Here is a 16,838-nt window from a genome sequence, read left to right as displayed (position 1 = left end):
GTGAATCCGCTGGTGAATAATGAAGCCACTCCTTCTAGTGAAACTCTTCCCACAGTCAGAGCAGCAGTGGTGAGGTTTCTTCCCTGAACCTCTCTGCTGGGGTTTCCTGAGTTGTTCTGATCTGTAGAGACTCTTTTGCCTCGTCAGCAACATGATGTTGAGGCTCCCCAGAAGATAAGCCCCTCCCACTGAGAGAATGACAGTTAGGGGTGTCCCCTGTGAAGAAAAGACATTGAATAACTAGGTTTTGCAATGCATAAACAAATACGACCCTCAGTATAAACAGAACTGCCAAAATAAAAGGAAACACTTGAGGAAATGAGGGTTCTGGCAGCTCTTATGGTGTTGGGTAAATTTTCCTGGCATGCTTCTGGTCCACTCAACCACTTAGAGGGCAAGGTAAACGCCAATAAATGCAGAGCCATTGAGTGCTCACCTTCAACCTATGGTTGATGACAATGCCCCCATCCACAGGGCATGAGTGTTCACTGAATGATTTAATGAGCATAAAAAAACATAGTTATTACTTTAACTACTGTTCCCTGTAGGAGGGAAACAAGCTATAGGGAGTTCACGTACTAGCGCCCTCTACTGAGGAACATTAGAATCACTCTTGACAAGGCCAATGAACACCGTGCCGCACCAGAAGTCTCACCTTCTCATGTGATAAAACTAAGGTACGGCCTCATTCCTTCAATTCAGTACCGCTCCTAATCTGAGCATGGCGGTGTGAGGACAAACAACTGTTGTACATTGTTTGCCTCTTTCATTGAACATTAGTTCTAGTCATAACTGTAGGTTCCCTTTTAGTTAGGAAACTCAATCACGACGATATCAGACTTAAAGAAATAATTATCCAGCGATCATTCACCAGGGGGCAGGGCTACCGACGTAAAGGCTCATCTGAATATGGTGCTGGCTGAGGCTAAAACTGGCAAGTGTAGAGGTAGGTAAAGGCATCAACGATGTTGAGATGAAACAGTCTGGTTACCAAGTGTAACACAACTACAGCGTCTAACTTAGCTAAAAAGATGTGTTGGCATCAAGTAACTGTCTCTGGCCCCCTCCCAGAACCGGCCAGACACCACGTCGCCAACCAAACAGGAGCCCAGCACGATGCCAAAAGAGATGTCAGCTGGCTCTATATCACTATGCTGGGAGGATAGCGCCGTCTGACCCCACCGCGAGCCCAGGTCCACCCCTGCATCCCGCAACTCAGACTCCGCCAAGGTACAGGCGCCCAGGGGAGGAAAATCACACTCGTTACCACAAAGCCTTCTATGGAAGGCGACACGTTTCTCTCAAGTGCTTAAACGCAGCCAGCAACAGTGGTGCAATGCGCCAGATCAATCCAGGGCAGCCCGAGCTGCCATCCAGCAGAGACATACAAGACTAAACTCGTGAGTATTATTCAAAGACATGGTGAAACCGCATGATTGTGGGAAAGGTCGTGAACTCAAACGCGGCTTAACAACCTTCACAGACTCGTTCGTACTAGCAATCTTCCTTGCAACCAGTTAGCCACGCTAAAAAGCAACAAGAATAACTAGCAAAGATATTGGTAGGAAATTTCACAAAACTAGTTACCAAACTTTAACGCACAACTACCAGAAGGATAAGCATGCCCTAGTTAGTGGGACAGTTAAGTTTTAATAAATCCTGAAATTGCATTCCAATCTTTGTTTAGAAGAAATGTGTTAGATCGTTCTGCTCAGCTCGAGATGAAGACAGGAAGAAATTGAAGGAATGACTCCGTGCCTTGGTAGGCGGGGACTCCACTGAAGCACAGGGTATATTGGCCTTGTCCGGCGCGACAAATGTTCTTCATTAGAGTGCACTAGCGCTCAAACTGCCCACAGGGTATATTGGCCTTGTCTGGCGCGACAAATGTTTTTCATTAGAGTGCACTAGCGCTCAAACTGTCCACAGCTGTATTGGGCCAAGTTTCCTGACTGAAAGGGAACAATGCAAATCATACGCCCTGGCCGTTTGTTACCAGATCTCAACCAAATGGAACACTTATGAGATTTTGGAGCGGGGAACCTCAGACAGCGTTTTCCACCACCATCTAAAAGCATCCCTCCGATAGAGTTAGACTCTTGTAGAATCTATGCCAAGCCACATTTAATCTGTTCTGGTCTATTAAGGCACTATGTTGGTGTTTATTTTGGTAGTTACCTGTATATATATTGTTTATCAATCATGGAGCAGTTAGAGAAGCAGATTATATTTTAATCAACACACATTGTTCTTACATGATGAAATCAAATCTCCATCTTCTCCCTTCTCATCCTCCTCGTGTCCTTCTCTCACAGTTCCACTCTGCCCTGGTGTTTTCCTGCAGTCGACCAGCCACACAGACACCCTCTTCAGATCCAGCAGTAAGGCGCTACCAGGAGAGTTGTGACCAGGGCACCCCGGCAGGGTGTAGGGGGACGGGCTAACTCTGTCCTGGTGACCACAGGAAGTATTGTACATAGAATATCATTAGACCAAACATTTTATTACTTTAGTGTTTAGTCTAAATCTCTCTACAACACTGTTACAAAAATGCAATTGAGAAAAACTGTAATGGCACTTACTAATGAAGTTTGTAGTATTGACTGTCCCCATAAGACATTTTACCACTATAGCCGAGTTTACCATAGTCAAATCAAATTGTATTGGTCATACGCGCCGAGTACAACAGGTGTAGAAGTCAGAAGTTTATATAAACAAGTTTTAATGACTCCAACCTAAGTGTTTCAATCACTCCACAAATGTCTTGTTAACAAACTATAGTTTTGGCTAGTCGGTCATCGATTTTGTGCATGAAGTCATTTTTCCAACAATTGTTTATAGACAGATTATTTAACTTATATTCACTGTATCACAATTCCAGTGGGTCAGAAGTTTACATACACTAAGTTGACTGTGCCTTTAAACAGCTTGGAAAATTCCAGAAAATTGTCATGGCTTTAGAAGCTTCTGTAAGGCTAATTGACATCATTTGAGTCAATTTGAGGTGTACCTGTGGATATATTTCAAGGCATACCTTCAAACTCAGTGCCTCTTTGCTTGACATCATGGGAACATCAAAAGTAATCAGCCAAGACCTCAGAAAAAAAAAAACTCTAGACCTCCACAAGTCTTGTTCATCCTTGGGAGCAATTTCCAATTGAAGGTACCACGTTCATCGGTACAAACAATAGTATGCAAGTATAAACACCATGGGACCACGCAGTCATACCGATCAGGAAGGAGACGCGTTCGGTGTCCAAGAGATGAACGACTTTGGTGCAAAAAGTGCAAATCAATCCCAGAGCAACAGCAAAGGACCTTGTGAAGATGCTGGAGGAAACAGGTACAAAAGTATCTATATTCACAGTAAAACGAGGCCTATATCGACATAACCTGAAACGCCGCTCGAGGCGTTTCAACTGCTCCAAGCAACTGCTCCAAAACCACCATAAAAAAGCCAGACTACGGATTGCAACTGCACATGGGGACAAAGATCGTACTTTTTGGAGAAATGTCCTCTGGTCTGATGAAACAAAAATAGAACTGTTTGGCCATAATGACCATTATGTTTGGAGGAAAAGGGGGAGGCTTGCAAGCCAAGAACACCATCCCAAACGCGAAGCACGGGGGTGGTGGCATCATGTTGTGGGGGTACTTTGCTGCAGGAGGGACTGGTGCACTTCATAAAATAGATGGCATCATGAGGGAAAGGTATGTGGATACATTGAAGCAACATCTCAAGACATCCGTCAGGAAGTTAAAGCTTGGTCGCAAATGGGTCTTTCAAATGGACAATGACCTCAAGCATACTGCCAAAGTTGTGGAAAATGGCGTAAGGACATCAAAGTCAAGGTATTGGAGTGGCCATCACAAAGCCCTGGCCTCAATCCTATAGAAAAATTGTTGGCAGAACTGAAAAAGCGTGTGCGAGAAAGGAGACCTACAAACCTGACTCAGTTACACCAGCCCTGTCAGGGGGAATGGACCAAATTCACCCAACTTCTTGTGAGAAGCTTATGGAAGGCTACCCGAAACATTTGAGGGTTTCTGGCATGATGGTGTTGATGTGAGCCATGACCAGCCTTTCAAAGCACTTCATAGCTACAGACGTGAGTGCTACAGGTTGGTAGTCATTTAGGCAGGTTACCTTAGTTCCTGTGCCCAAGAACACTATGTTAGTCTGCTTAAAACATGTTGGTATTAAAGACTCGGACAGGGAGAGGTTGAAAATGTCAGTGAAGACACTTGCCAGTTGGTCAGAGCATGCTCGCAGTACACGTTCTGGTAATCTGTCTGGCCTTGCGGCCTTGTGAATGTTGACCTGTTTAAAGGTCTTCGGAGGGCATAGCGGGATTTCTTATAAGGTTCTGGGTTACAGTCCCACTCCTTGAAAGCGGCAGCTCTAGCCTTTAGCTCAGTGCAGATGTTGCCTGTAATCTATGGCTTCTGGTTGGGGTTTGTACGTAGTCACTGTGGGGACGACGTCGATTTACTTATTGATGAAGACAATGACTGAGGTGGTACACTCCTCAATGCCATCGGAAGAATCCTGGAACATTCCAGTCTGTGCTAGCAAAATAGTCCTGTAGCTTAGCATCTGCTTCATCTGACCACTTTTTTATCTAACCACTTTTTTATCGACTTCCTGCTTTCATTTTTGCTTGTAAGCAGGAATCGGGAGGATAGAATTATGGTCAGATTTGCCAAATGGAGGGCGAGGGAGAGCTTTGTCTCTGTGTGGAGTAAAGGTGGTCTAGAATTATTTTCCCTCTGGTTGCATATTTAACATGCTGATAGAAATTTGATAAAACAGATAAGTTTCCCTGCATTAAAGTCCCCGGCCACTAGGAGCACCGCCTCTGGATGAGCATTTTCCTGTATGCTTATGGCTGAATACAGCTCATTGAGTGCAATCTTAGTGCCAGCATCGGTCTGTGGTGGTATGTAGATAGCTACCACAAATACAGACGAAAACGCTAGGTAGATAGTGTGGTCTAGAGCATATCATGAGGTACTCTAACTCAGGCAAGCAAAACCTTGAGGCTTCCTTAGATGTCATGCACCAGCTGTTGTTTACAAATATACATAGTCCATCACCCCTGTCTTACCAGACACCTGCTGTACTATCCTGCTGATACAGCGTATAACCAGCCAGCTGTATGTTGATAATGTCGTCATTCAGCCACGACTCCGTGAAGCATAAGATATTAGTTTTGAATGTCCCGTTGGTAGTTTAATCTTCCTCGTAGGGTCGTTGATTTTATTTTCCAATGATTGCACATTAGCTAGTAGAACGGAAGGCAGAGGGGGTTTATTTGATCACCTACGAATTCTCAGAAGGCAACCCACTTTTCCTCTGTCTTCTTTTCACGCAAATGACGGGGATTTGGGCAAGTTCCCGGGAAAGCAGTATGTTCTTCATGTCGGGATCATCGGACCCGTTAAAGAAAAAAATAAGCTAATATTCACTGTTCTGATGTCCAGAAGTTATTTATTTTCAGTCAAAAGAGATGGTAGCAGCAACATTATATACATAATATTTTTTTTTTAAATAGTTCAACTGTAATGGCACATACTACAGAAGTTTTTAGTATTAACTGTCCCATAAGACATTGTACCACTATAGCCTAGTTATAAATAAATGTATGTGTACTATAATAACTTTGGAAATAGTGGCATGTTTTTATCCATATTGCTGTATGGGAGAGTGTTGAGCTGGCCTTGTTTCTAGGAAACCATACAGAAAATTAATAATTTGACCAAATATTTTGGAAGAGGTCATCATTTCATGGAGTCTGTGAAGAAAGAAAACACATGAAAAAAAGTGGTAAGCAAGTTGGGTCCAAAAAACTGAATTTGGCTTAGAGGTTTCATGGTGCTTGTATCTTAACCAAAGTTGACAATTTTAAGATTGTTCTATACATCAGTTGGGGTCTTAATAAGCGTCAATATGAGTTCCTAAACCTAGCATGAAAATGCATCCTTGTTGCTGTGTGGGCTAATATAGTCAACATGTTTGCCTTGGGTAAGTTGAGCCAATGGCACTTTGAGCAAATGGAAGTGTTTTCTTCCCAGGTGTAATGCAAGGCATTATCGCTGGGATATGAGGTAACAACAAGGCTTAGTCTATGCTAAGTGTTTAAAAAGTACAATGTTTGTGATAGGTGTTAAACCTGTGTTAAATAATTGTGTTGTTCCTCAAGCAAGGAAGGGGCCGATGACATCAGTAAAGTGTTTACTTCACTGTATCTATAGTTGGGATATTGCTTTTCAACAATAATTTATTTAAAAAATAATATAATAAATTTAAAAAATACTACTTTAAAGTCTGGGAGAGTGGGGTAAGTTTAGCAATGTTTTACATTCAGCATCACTACTTCAAGGGAAATAGTATTCTTTCTATACGTTTCAGCAATTTTTACGGTATAGCCAATTTAGACTTATGGTTGTCATTAGTTACCACAGCCATAAATATCCTCTTCCTGCATATTTGGTCACACAATTTTGTGCAAAGTTTCCTATAAACAAGGGGCGGCTCAATTTTACAATTATATTTGGCAATTTTTACTCCAGTAATTTATAAATAAAATAATGTACTTTTTACTCAATACATTTTCCCCGACACCCAAAAGTACTAGTTACATTTCGAATGCTTAGCAGGATAGTATATTTAAGACCAAATACTTTTACTCGGTGACTTTCACTTTTAGCCGAGTCATTTCTAAAGATATCGTTACTCAAGTATGACCATTTAGTACATTTTCCACCACTGTCTAGCTAACGTTAGCTGTTCAAATGGAACACATGGAAGTGGACGATCAAATGTGAAAACTAGGCCTAGATATTTCAAACACAGTAGGTCTATATTGCTAACAAAAGGCAACCAAACATACCCGATCCATTGTGGACGCTATTCTTTCTTCAACGTTTCCTCAAGAAATGTGTACGTTATAGTTACGTCGTTTGTCACAGCGTTCAGATAACTATTATGGCATTGTCGCAGGCAATTCCAGTCTCAAGTCTACAACTGAAACAGCTAGATCAGAGCAATCAAACGTCTATTTATATATCAAAACTGGATTCAAATGTATGTAGGCTAATCTTACTTCAGTATGATCCTGAATAAGATTTTACCTGAGCTACAAAAGCCAAGAAAACATTCAACAACATCCCATTCACCAATAATCCTGTCTACCTGAAAGCCACTTGGAACAGATATCCTCGAAAGTCCAGCCACAGAGAGAACAATGACATAGATATTTCACTGGAAGAATAAATGTGAAGCATCCGGTTGGCGTTTCCACTCACTACCAAATATGGTGGTGAGAGGAAGCCCAATGGCCGACAGTGAGAGAAGATGGAGCGAGATGGATTTTGGCCGACATTTTGCTCATTTGATCTCAGTGCAGTTTTTTGTTTCCAAAACTAAATCTAACTTTTATAGACTTTACCGTTTGCGAAAGTTTTTTTTAAAGTGTGTTGTTTAGGAGTGCATCGAATTTAGTTGTTGCACATGCGCACTTAAGAGTAGGCATTTCCTAACCGAAATATGCAAATACATGCTAGAACCAGCCAATGTTAGCTCTGCCCATCTTTTGCTTGTTCTATTTGCTCACATTGGAAACAACAGGCTGTGGTCTATCTTGGGTTAGTTATATAAACCATTGGTCCAACGTGAAGTCCTTCTTCAATAGTATTTATGGAGGTCAGCAAACAAACGTTAGAGGTGCATGTTGCCACCTACTGTACAATCCATTATACTTGGTGATAGAAAAAATACCTGCCAATTTAACCCTCATGAAAAACAGAACACTCCCTGCAATTCTTCCGCGTTAAAATAATGTAATCCCAAGTATTTTTCTGCAGCTGCCACCACAATATGTTTTAGGTGACTTAAATTCTATTTCTGCTGTACAGTTGATAGCAATGGTTATGAACACTAAGAAACCAACCTTACTGAAACACATATTATTCCTAATCACTCTGGAGGATCCCTTGCCCTGTACCCATCCTCCTCTGCTACTCAGATCAAATCACATTTTATTGGTCACTTGTTCCAAACAGAAAAGGTGTAGACTTTACAGTGAAATGCTTACTTACGAGCCCATTCCTAACAATGAAGGGTTAAAAAAATTTAAGATAAATATTTGCTAAATAAAAAAGGACACACTTTCACACTCTTCAAATATGCTGCTGCTACTCTGTTTATTATGTCCTGATGGCCTAGTCCCTTTTACCCCTACTACATGTACACACTGCATTACCTCAATCACCTGTACCCCTGCACATTGCCTCAGGACTGCTACTCCTTGTATATAGCCCTATTATTGTGTTACTATGTGTGGGGCCCATTTGCATGTGTGTTTTGTGTGTGTGAGTGAATGTAGTGTGTGTGTTGGCATGAGTGTGTGGGTAGTCTAGTGAGTGTGTGGGTAGTCTAGTGAGTGTGTGGGTAGTCTAGTGAGTGTGTGGGTAGTCTAGTGAGTGTGTGGGTAGTCTAGTGAGTGTGTGGATAGTCTAGTGAGTGTGCGGGTAGTCTAGTGAGTGTGCGGGTAGTCTAGTGAGTGTGCGGGTAGTCTAGTGAGTGTGCGGGTAGTCTAGTGAGTGTGCGGGTAGTCTAGTGAGTGTGCGGGTAGTTTAGTGAGTGTGCGGGTAGTTTAGTGAGTGTGTAGGTAGTGTAATGAGTGTGTGGGTAGTCTAGTGAGTGTGTGGGTAGTCTAGTGAGTGTGTGGGTAGTCTGGTGAGTGTGCATAGAGTAAGTGCAATTTTGATGTTGTTGATATAAATAATTAAGGAGGTTGACTTTTAGTGCCTTCAGAAAGTATTCAGACCCCTCCACATTTTCCGCTTCGTTATGTAACAGCCTTATTCTAAACTTGATTAAATGCATTTTAATCAAGTGAAATCAGGTTTTAAATTTTTTGAGGGAAATGTAATACAGATATACAACAGAAATACCTTATTTGCATCATAAGTATTCAGCACATTTACTCTAAGACTCAACATTGAGCTCAGGTGCATCCTGTTTCCGTTGATCATCCTGGAGATGTTTCTACAACTTGATTGGAATCCACCTGTGGTACATTTGATTGATTGGACATGATTTGGAAAGGCAGACTCCGTAGATCTCTGAAACAGGATTGTGTGGAGGCACAGGTCTGGGGAAGGGTACCAAAACATTTCTGCAGCATTGAAGATCCCCAAGAACACGGTGGATGGAAGAAGTCTGCAACCACCAAGACTCTTCCTAGAGCTGGCCGCCCGGCCAAACTGACCAATCAGGGGAGAAGGGCCTTGGTCAGGGAGGTGACCAGGAACCTGATGGTCACAGACAGAGCTTCAGAGTTTCTCTATGGAGATAGGAGAACCTTCCAGAAGGACAACCATCTCTGCAGCACTCCACCAATCAGGCCTGTATGGTAGAGTGGCCAGACGGAAGCCATTCCTCAGTAAAAGCACATGACAGCCCGCTTGGACTTTGCCAAAAAGGCACCTAAGGAATCTCAGACCATGAGAAACAAGATTCTCTGGTCTGATGAAACCAAGATTGAACTTTTTGCCCTGAATGCTAAGCGTCATGTCTGGAGGAAACATGACACCATCCCTACGGTGATGTGTTGTTTTGGCATCATGCTGTGGGGTTGTTTTCAGCGGCAGGGCCTGGAAGACTAAGACGAGGGAAAGATGAACGGAGCAAAGTACAGAGAGAACCTTGATGAAAATCTTCTCCAGAGTGCTCATCTGTCAGGTGGATGCACTATCTTGACAAAGGAGAAATGCTCACTGATAGGCATGTAAACAAATTTCTGCACAAAAATGATGTGTGAACATGTAACATTTATGGGACCTTTTATTTCAGCACATGAAACATGGGACCAATACTTTACTTTTTGCGTTTAGATTGTTTTTCATGGATATAATTATGTAATGCATAATTTATTAGTTTTAGGAGCATTTTAATAAATTTAGTGAATAAATAATTAAGTGTAGAAATCAGCAGATGGTTGTACAGAAGATAATGTATTGAATTTATTGATCAATTGAATACATGAATACACACTACTGTTGAAACATTATTCTACATGTATTTTATTTAACCGTTATTTAACTAGGCAAGTCAGTTAAGAACAAATTATTATTTACAATGACGGCGTACACCCGCCAAACTCAGACGATGCTTGGCCATTTGTGCGCCACTCTATGGGACTCCCAATCACGTGTGATACAGTCTGGATTCGAACCAGGTTGTCTGTAGTGATGCCTCGTGTTCGAAGACTGAGATGGTCTTAGACCACTGCTCCACTTTATTTAATAATAATAATAGTATATGAAAGAATACAATTATCAACCCCACCCCCCACACAGGTTCATTATGACATCTTCTACAATGACAATGATCCATTTAAAAACACAATGTGTGATAACACATAGACACAGGGGGACCTGGTCCTAGATCAGAGCTGCATATTATGCTCCAGAGGTTACTATGGTGATCCAACTAAGTCAACTGTTTAAGAATGGTAGATGGATATGACTGTTCACTAGATGTTTTCTATTTCACATGTATTTAGGGATCTGGAACTGGATAGGAGGGAGATGAAATATGGCATATTGTTGCTTTATGGTGTTTTTTCATTGGCCCTAAATGAGAAAAGCTCTTTCCACATAGACAGACAGAAGGTTTCTCTCCAGTGTGTGTTCGCTGATGTGAATTCAGTGTCCCTGATTGACTAAATCTCTTCCCACACTGATCACAGCTATAAGGCTTCTCTCCAGTGTGTTCGCTGGTGTCTATTCAGGGGGGAAGCTTGAGCAAAGCTCTATCCACACTGATCACAGCTATAAGGCTTCACTCCAGTGTGTGTTTTCTGGTGTATAGTCAGCTCTCCTGACCGAGCAAAGCATTTCCCACACCGATCACAACTATAAGGTTTCTCTCCACTGTGTATGCGCTGGTGTATAGTTTGTTTTTCTGAAACAGAAAAGCACTTTCCACACGGATGACAGCTATAATGCTGCTCTCCAGCTGGTGTATGGTTAGGGCTCCTGCACTAACAAAACCTTTCCCACAATCAAGGCAGGGGTAATGCTTCTCTCCTGTATGAATTCTCAGATGAAATTTTAAGATGTGAGAAGCAGTGAAACTCTTCCCACACTGTGAGCATCTGTAATGTTTGTCTCCTGTATGGCTTCTTCTGTGTACTTTAAGACCCCCTGGACACGTGAAACTCTTCCCACACTGAGAGCAGCTATACGGTTTCTCTCCTGTGTGGATTCTCAGATGAGATTTTAAAGTGTTAGATGCAGCAAAACTCTTTCCACACTGAGAGCAGTAGTATGGTTTCTCTCCTGTATTGATTCTTAGATTATATTTTAAGGTGTTAGATGCAGCTAAAGATTTCCCGCATTGAGGGCAGCGGTATGGTTTCCCTCAGGTGTGACTCCGCTGGTGAATTAAGGACCTTTGTGTAGTGAATCGCTTCCCAAAGTCAGAGCAGTAGTGGTGAGGTTTATTCCCTGTACGTCTGTTGGGGTTTCTTGAGATGTTCTGATCGGGTGAGATTATTCTCTGTCTCGTCAGCATCATGATGTTTTTGAGGCCCCCCATATGATAAATTCCCCCTATTGAGAGAACGATGGTTAGGGGTGTCCCCTGTGAAACAAAGACATTGAATAACTATGTTTTGGAAATATGTATCATAAATATATTTTGTATCTATCAATTAACAGAAGTTGCGGAAGCAGATTGTAGTCTAATCCACACGCCCCATTGTTCTTACTTGATGAAATCAAATCTCTCTGGTGAGCACTCTGGCAGGTTGGAGGGGGATGAGCTTCTGTCCTTCTCATGTCCCCCTCTCTGGCAAGGGGGATTCGCTCTCTGCCCTGGTGTTTTCCTGCAGTCGACCAGCCACAGGGGGAGACACGCTCTGTCTGAGTTCAGAGCTCTGTCCTTTGGTGAGCACTCTGGCAGTAAGGCCTACTGGAGGGGATGAGCTAGCTCTGTCCTTGAGCACTCTGGTAGGTTGGAGGGGGATGAGCAGCTCTGTCCTGGGTGAGCACTCAGGCAGGGTGGAGGGGATGACTGTCCTGGCACTCTGGCAGGTTGGATGAGGGGGATGAGCACTCTGGCAGGGTGGGAGGGGGATCTGTCCTGGTGAGCACTCTGGCAGGGTGGAGGGGGATGAGCTCGCTCCTGTCCTGGCAGGGGTGAGCACTCTGGCAGGGTGGGGGGGATGAGCTCGCTCTGTCCTGGTGAGCACTCTGGCAGGGTGGAAGGGGATGAGAGCTCTGTCCTGGTGAGCACTCAGGCAGGGTGGAGGGGGATGAGCTAGCTCTGTCCTGGTGAGCACTCTGGCAGGGTTGGGGGATGAGCTCGCTCTGTCCTGGTGAACGCAGGAGGTATTGTACATAGAACATAATTTCAGCACTTTGGAAGTGGTATATACATTTTTTTACTCTTAGTATATATTTTTTACTCTTACAAATGTCAAAACTGATAACACTTGTAATGCCCCTGTTTTATGTTCAGAACCTTTGATTGAGCATTCAGTGGAGTTGACCACATCTCTCACCACTGAGCTAATCTTGATTAATCCAGAACTAAAGTCTCACGTAATTGGTCAGCTGCTCGACGAAGTTCTGGGTTCATACGTGTTAGGAGGAGAGATTGGGAGATGCTAGAACAAGGAGCAGAACCGCAACGAGGAGCTCCACCCTCTCAAAATACGGGCTTGACACACTGCCGGGACTTGAGGTAGGCCTATACAAACAGTCTAATAAATATTTAGGAAGGAATCAAGAAACATTAGTAAAAGAAAAACGTTCAAAAGAGTCAAAATAACAGAATAGCATATTCTGAGTTTAAAGGTAGACTCCGCGATATGAAGTAGGCTAGATGCACAAAGTAAACAGCATAGTGGGTGAATTGCCGCAATTACCCAGAGCATTGTGTGCGATAGGCTAGAAGGTTACTTTGTTGAAGGACAAAATATCCCAACAAGTTTATTACCGCCATGGTTTACTTTGCCCAGCTGTTCAAATGTAACGCATTGATGTGGAAGATCAAAGATGATGAAAACTCGACCAATACATTTTATACAGTAGAGCTATAGGCTACTGTTAGTTAACCAAACTCACTTTTTTTATACCACACAGCAGAGATATAATGTTAAAAGTTAACTGAACGTATAACTGTATACAGCTGAGCTATTCTCTACTGTTAAAAAGCAGCCAAACTTACCAAATCCATCAAGGAAGCTACTGTTTCTTCACGTGACAAGAACTGTGTCGGCAACAGTTATTCCTCTGTCATAGCGTTCAGATAAACATTACACCAGAGCAATCAAACATCTAATTAAATATCAGAAAACGATTTAAATTGTGACAAATAAACGTCTCATGTAGGCTGACCTTACTTCAGAAAAATGATTTGCAAAAGTTTACCTGATCTATAAGTCAAGAAAACGTTCAACACCCTTTTCAAGAATCCTGTTGTCTGCTACCGCCTACTTTTGCCCAAGAGCCACTTGGAACACAACCTACTCTTCTTCTTCTTCGATGGGGTTTAACGGCGGTTGGTATCCAATGTTATATGCATATTATCGCCACCAGCTGGTAGTGGTATTGAAAAAAAAACATGGGATATGGGAAAAATGATATCATACCAAATAAAACACATCAACTAAGAACCAATCCCACTTATTCAATCACAGTCCACTCCAAAATACATCATACACAGGCTCAAGGTTCCGTGATGGCCATACATTCACTGACAGGATCTCTTGCACAGACTCAGCACAGCCCCCCCCCCCCAAAAAACGTTCTGCGGCATTCACAATGATTCATTCCAATGTTCTTAGATTTCTTCTCCGCGTGTGTCGTACAGTTTCTGACCATTGCAATAAATAATACAAAGTCCCCCTTTTTACCATGTAGCATTTCACTATTCCTCGGTTGATGAGAACCCTTCACTGGTCTTGTTTGCTCTACTATCATTGTTTATTCCCCATCCTTCCAATTTTCTCACTGCCTCCAGACAGGAGACACACTGGACACTACTTACCCTTACCACCGCATTCTCCTTCACCCTAACAGGACACTACCTACCCTTACCACCGCATTCTCCTTCACCCTAACAGGACACTACCTACCCTTACCACCGCATTCTCCTTCACCCTAACAGGACGCTACTTACCCTTACCACGCATTCTCCTTCACCCTAACAGGACACTACTTACCGTCTACCACCGCATTCACCCACCCTCCTTCACCCTAACAGGACACTACCTACCCTTACCACCGCATTCTCCTTCACCCTAACAGGACACTACCACCGCACCTACCCTTACCACCGCATTCTCCTTCACCCTAACAGGACACTACCTACCCTTACCACCGCATTCTCCTTCACCCTAACAGGACACTACCTACCCTTACCACCCGCATTCTCCTTCACCCTAACAGGACACTACCCTACCCTTACCACCGCATTCTCCTTCACCCTAACAGGACACTACCACCGCATTCTCCCTACCCTTACCACCGCATTCTCCTTCACCCTAACAGGACACTGACGCTACCCTTACCACCGCATTCTCCTTCACCCTAACAGGACACTACCTACCCTTACCACCGCATTCTCCTTCACCCTAACAGGACACTACCCTTACCACCGCATTCTCCTTCACCTAACAGGCATTCTCCTTCACCTAACAGGACACTACCCTTACCACCGCATTCTCCTTCACCCTAACAGGACACTACCTACCCTTACCACCGCATTCTCCTTCACCCCTAACAGGGCTACTTACCCCTTACCACCGCATTCTCCTTCACCCTAACAGGACACTACCTACCACGCATTCTCCTTCACCCTAACAGGACACTACTTACCCTTACCACCGCATTCTCCTTCACCCTAACAGGACACTACTTACCCTTACCACCGCATTCTCCTTCACCCTAACAGGACGCTACCTACCCTTACCACCGCATTCTCCTTCACCCTAACAGGACACTACCTTCACCCTAACAGGACACTACCCGCATTCTCCCTTCACCCTAACCACTACCTACCTACACATTCTCCTTCACCCTAACAGGACTTACCCTTACCCGCATTCTCCTTCACCCTAACAGGTCCCTTACCACCGCATTCTCCTTCACCCTAACAGGACACTACCCTTACCCTTACCACCGCATTCTCCTTCACCCTAACAGGACACTACCCTTACCACCGCATTCTCCTTCACCCTAACAGGACACTTCACCTACCACTACCTACCACCGCATTCTCCTTCACCCTAACAGGACACTACTTACCCTTACCACCGCATTCTCCTTCACCCTAACAGGACACTACCTACCCTTACCACCGCATTCTCCTTCACCCTAACAGGACACTACCCTTACACATTCTCCTTCACCCCACCGCATTCTCCTTCACCCTAACAGGACACTACCTACCCTTACCACCGCATTCTCCTTCACCCTAACAGGACACTCCAGGAATTCAGGCACATGTTCACCTCCACAGTTGCAGCATTTCCATTCATTTGGCATAACAATACTCTTCCCTTCTGCACACACTTGACACATGACCAAATGTTTTACATGTATGACACTGAAGGGGCTTGTGCACTAAAGCTCTTACAGGTTATCTCATGAATCCTAACTTTATATGAGAAGGGAGCGACTCTTCATCAAAGAACAGTAGCAAGAATGAAGTTCATTTATTTCCTCTATGGGGACAATGTGTCGCCGGCGGTGGCGGATCACCTGGGGCCTCTGGTCAAGGAGTGTTTCACTGATTCCCAGGTTGCTAACGACTACAAGCGTGATGACAAATTACCCAATGGGTCATGATACTTTTCTGGTCCAAAAATGTGGCGGTGCAAAAACATACAAAGTGGGAATGCAGCTGATTCATTTGCTCAACTGCTCAGGCACCTATGATCACATTAATTAATTACAGCAAACAAAGCAATACATGTGACAGACACAAGAGGGAAAAAAACTGTCTTGATTTATTTGTCTTGAATTCTACTTTAGCACGACAGCCATGAAACTGAGACATAGGCCTTGAGGAATGGAACTAGCCTGGATGCCAGTCACTTTCTGCTCTCTTACCAACACCTTGTGGAATTTCTATTTCAAATGTTTGGCTTGACAATGAGTTGGAAAGAGCACCAGCAGATCTGGGACCAGGCTAGAATGGATCTATAGAGTGATGATGATTTAGTATTTGGTATTTTACTAGAATCCCCATTAACTGTTGCCAAAGCAGCAGCTACTCTTCCTGGGGTCCATGATGGTGTTACTACTGGTGTACAGACCAACCCATCTCACCTACTCAACTCTCAACTCATTTCAATTGTCTATTTAGCTTAGCCATTGGTTATTGTTGTCCTTTCTCTTTGGCAAATGGCCAACGTGCATAAAGATGGCAGAATTCAGATATGACATAATTGTTTTAGCACTATCCACTGTGTTTCAAAACTATGGCGCACGACATGTTTTAGTGTGCCATTAAATCAGCTCAATCTACCTTTTAGGATTTTCAAAATGGCCACCGCCTTGAAGCTAAAATCGCGATCATGTATATTGTGCTAATGACAAAAGCAATGTACAATACGGCAAACACAGGAAAACAAGGAATTTGTGGTAAGTGCAATCTTTACGCACCGCCACTATTTAGACAAGCCGGCATGGACTGGTTGAGGACTTATGCTCCACAGAGAGCGAAGAGGAGAAGGTAAGTAACTCCACAATCTGGCTGCAGTGGATTACTTTAAAGTGGTGTCTGAAATACGATAGCAGCAGGGTATGTGCAAAGT

General features: G+C 43.4%; 1 pseudogene; it reads right to left on the bottom strand.

Annotated features, from left to right (window-relative positions):
* LOC135554703 (zinc finger protein 883-like) overlaps positions 1–7,277 on the bottom strand; it is a 33,746-nt pseudogene extending 26,469 nt beyond the window's left edge.
* Positions 7,278–16,838: the final 9,561 nt, after the last annotated feature.

The sequence above is a fragment of the Oncorhynchus masou genome, chromosome 14, assembly GCF_036934945.1.
Source record: "Oncorhynchus masou masou isolate Uvic2021 chromosome 14, UVic_Omas_1.1, whole genome shotgun sequence".
Classification (NCBI taxonomy): domain Eukaryota; kingdom Metazoa; phylum Chordata; class Actinopteri; order Salmoniformes; family Salmonidae; genus Oncorhynchus; species Oncorhynchus masou.
The sequence above is the reverse complement of the archived record's forward strand: the minus strand, read 5'-3'. Positions and strand labels throughout refer to the sequence as shown.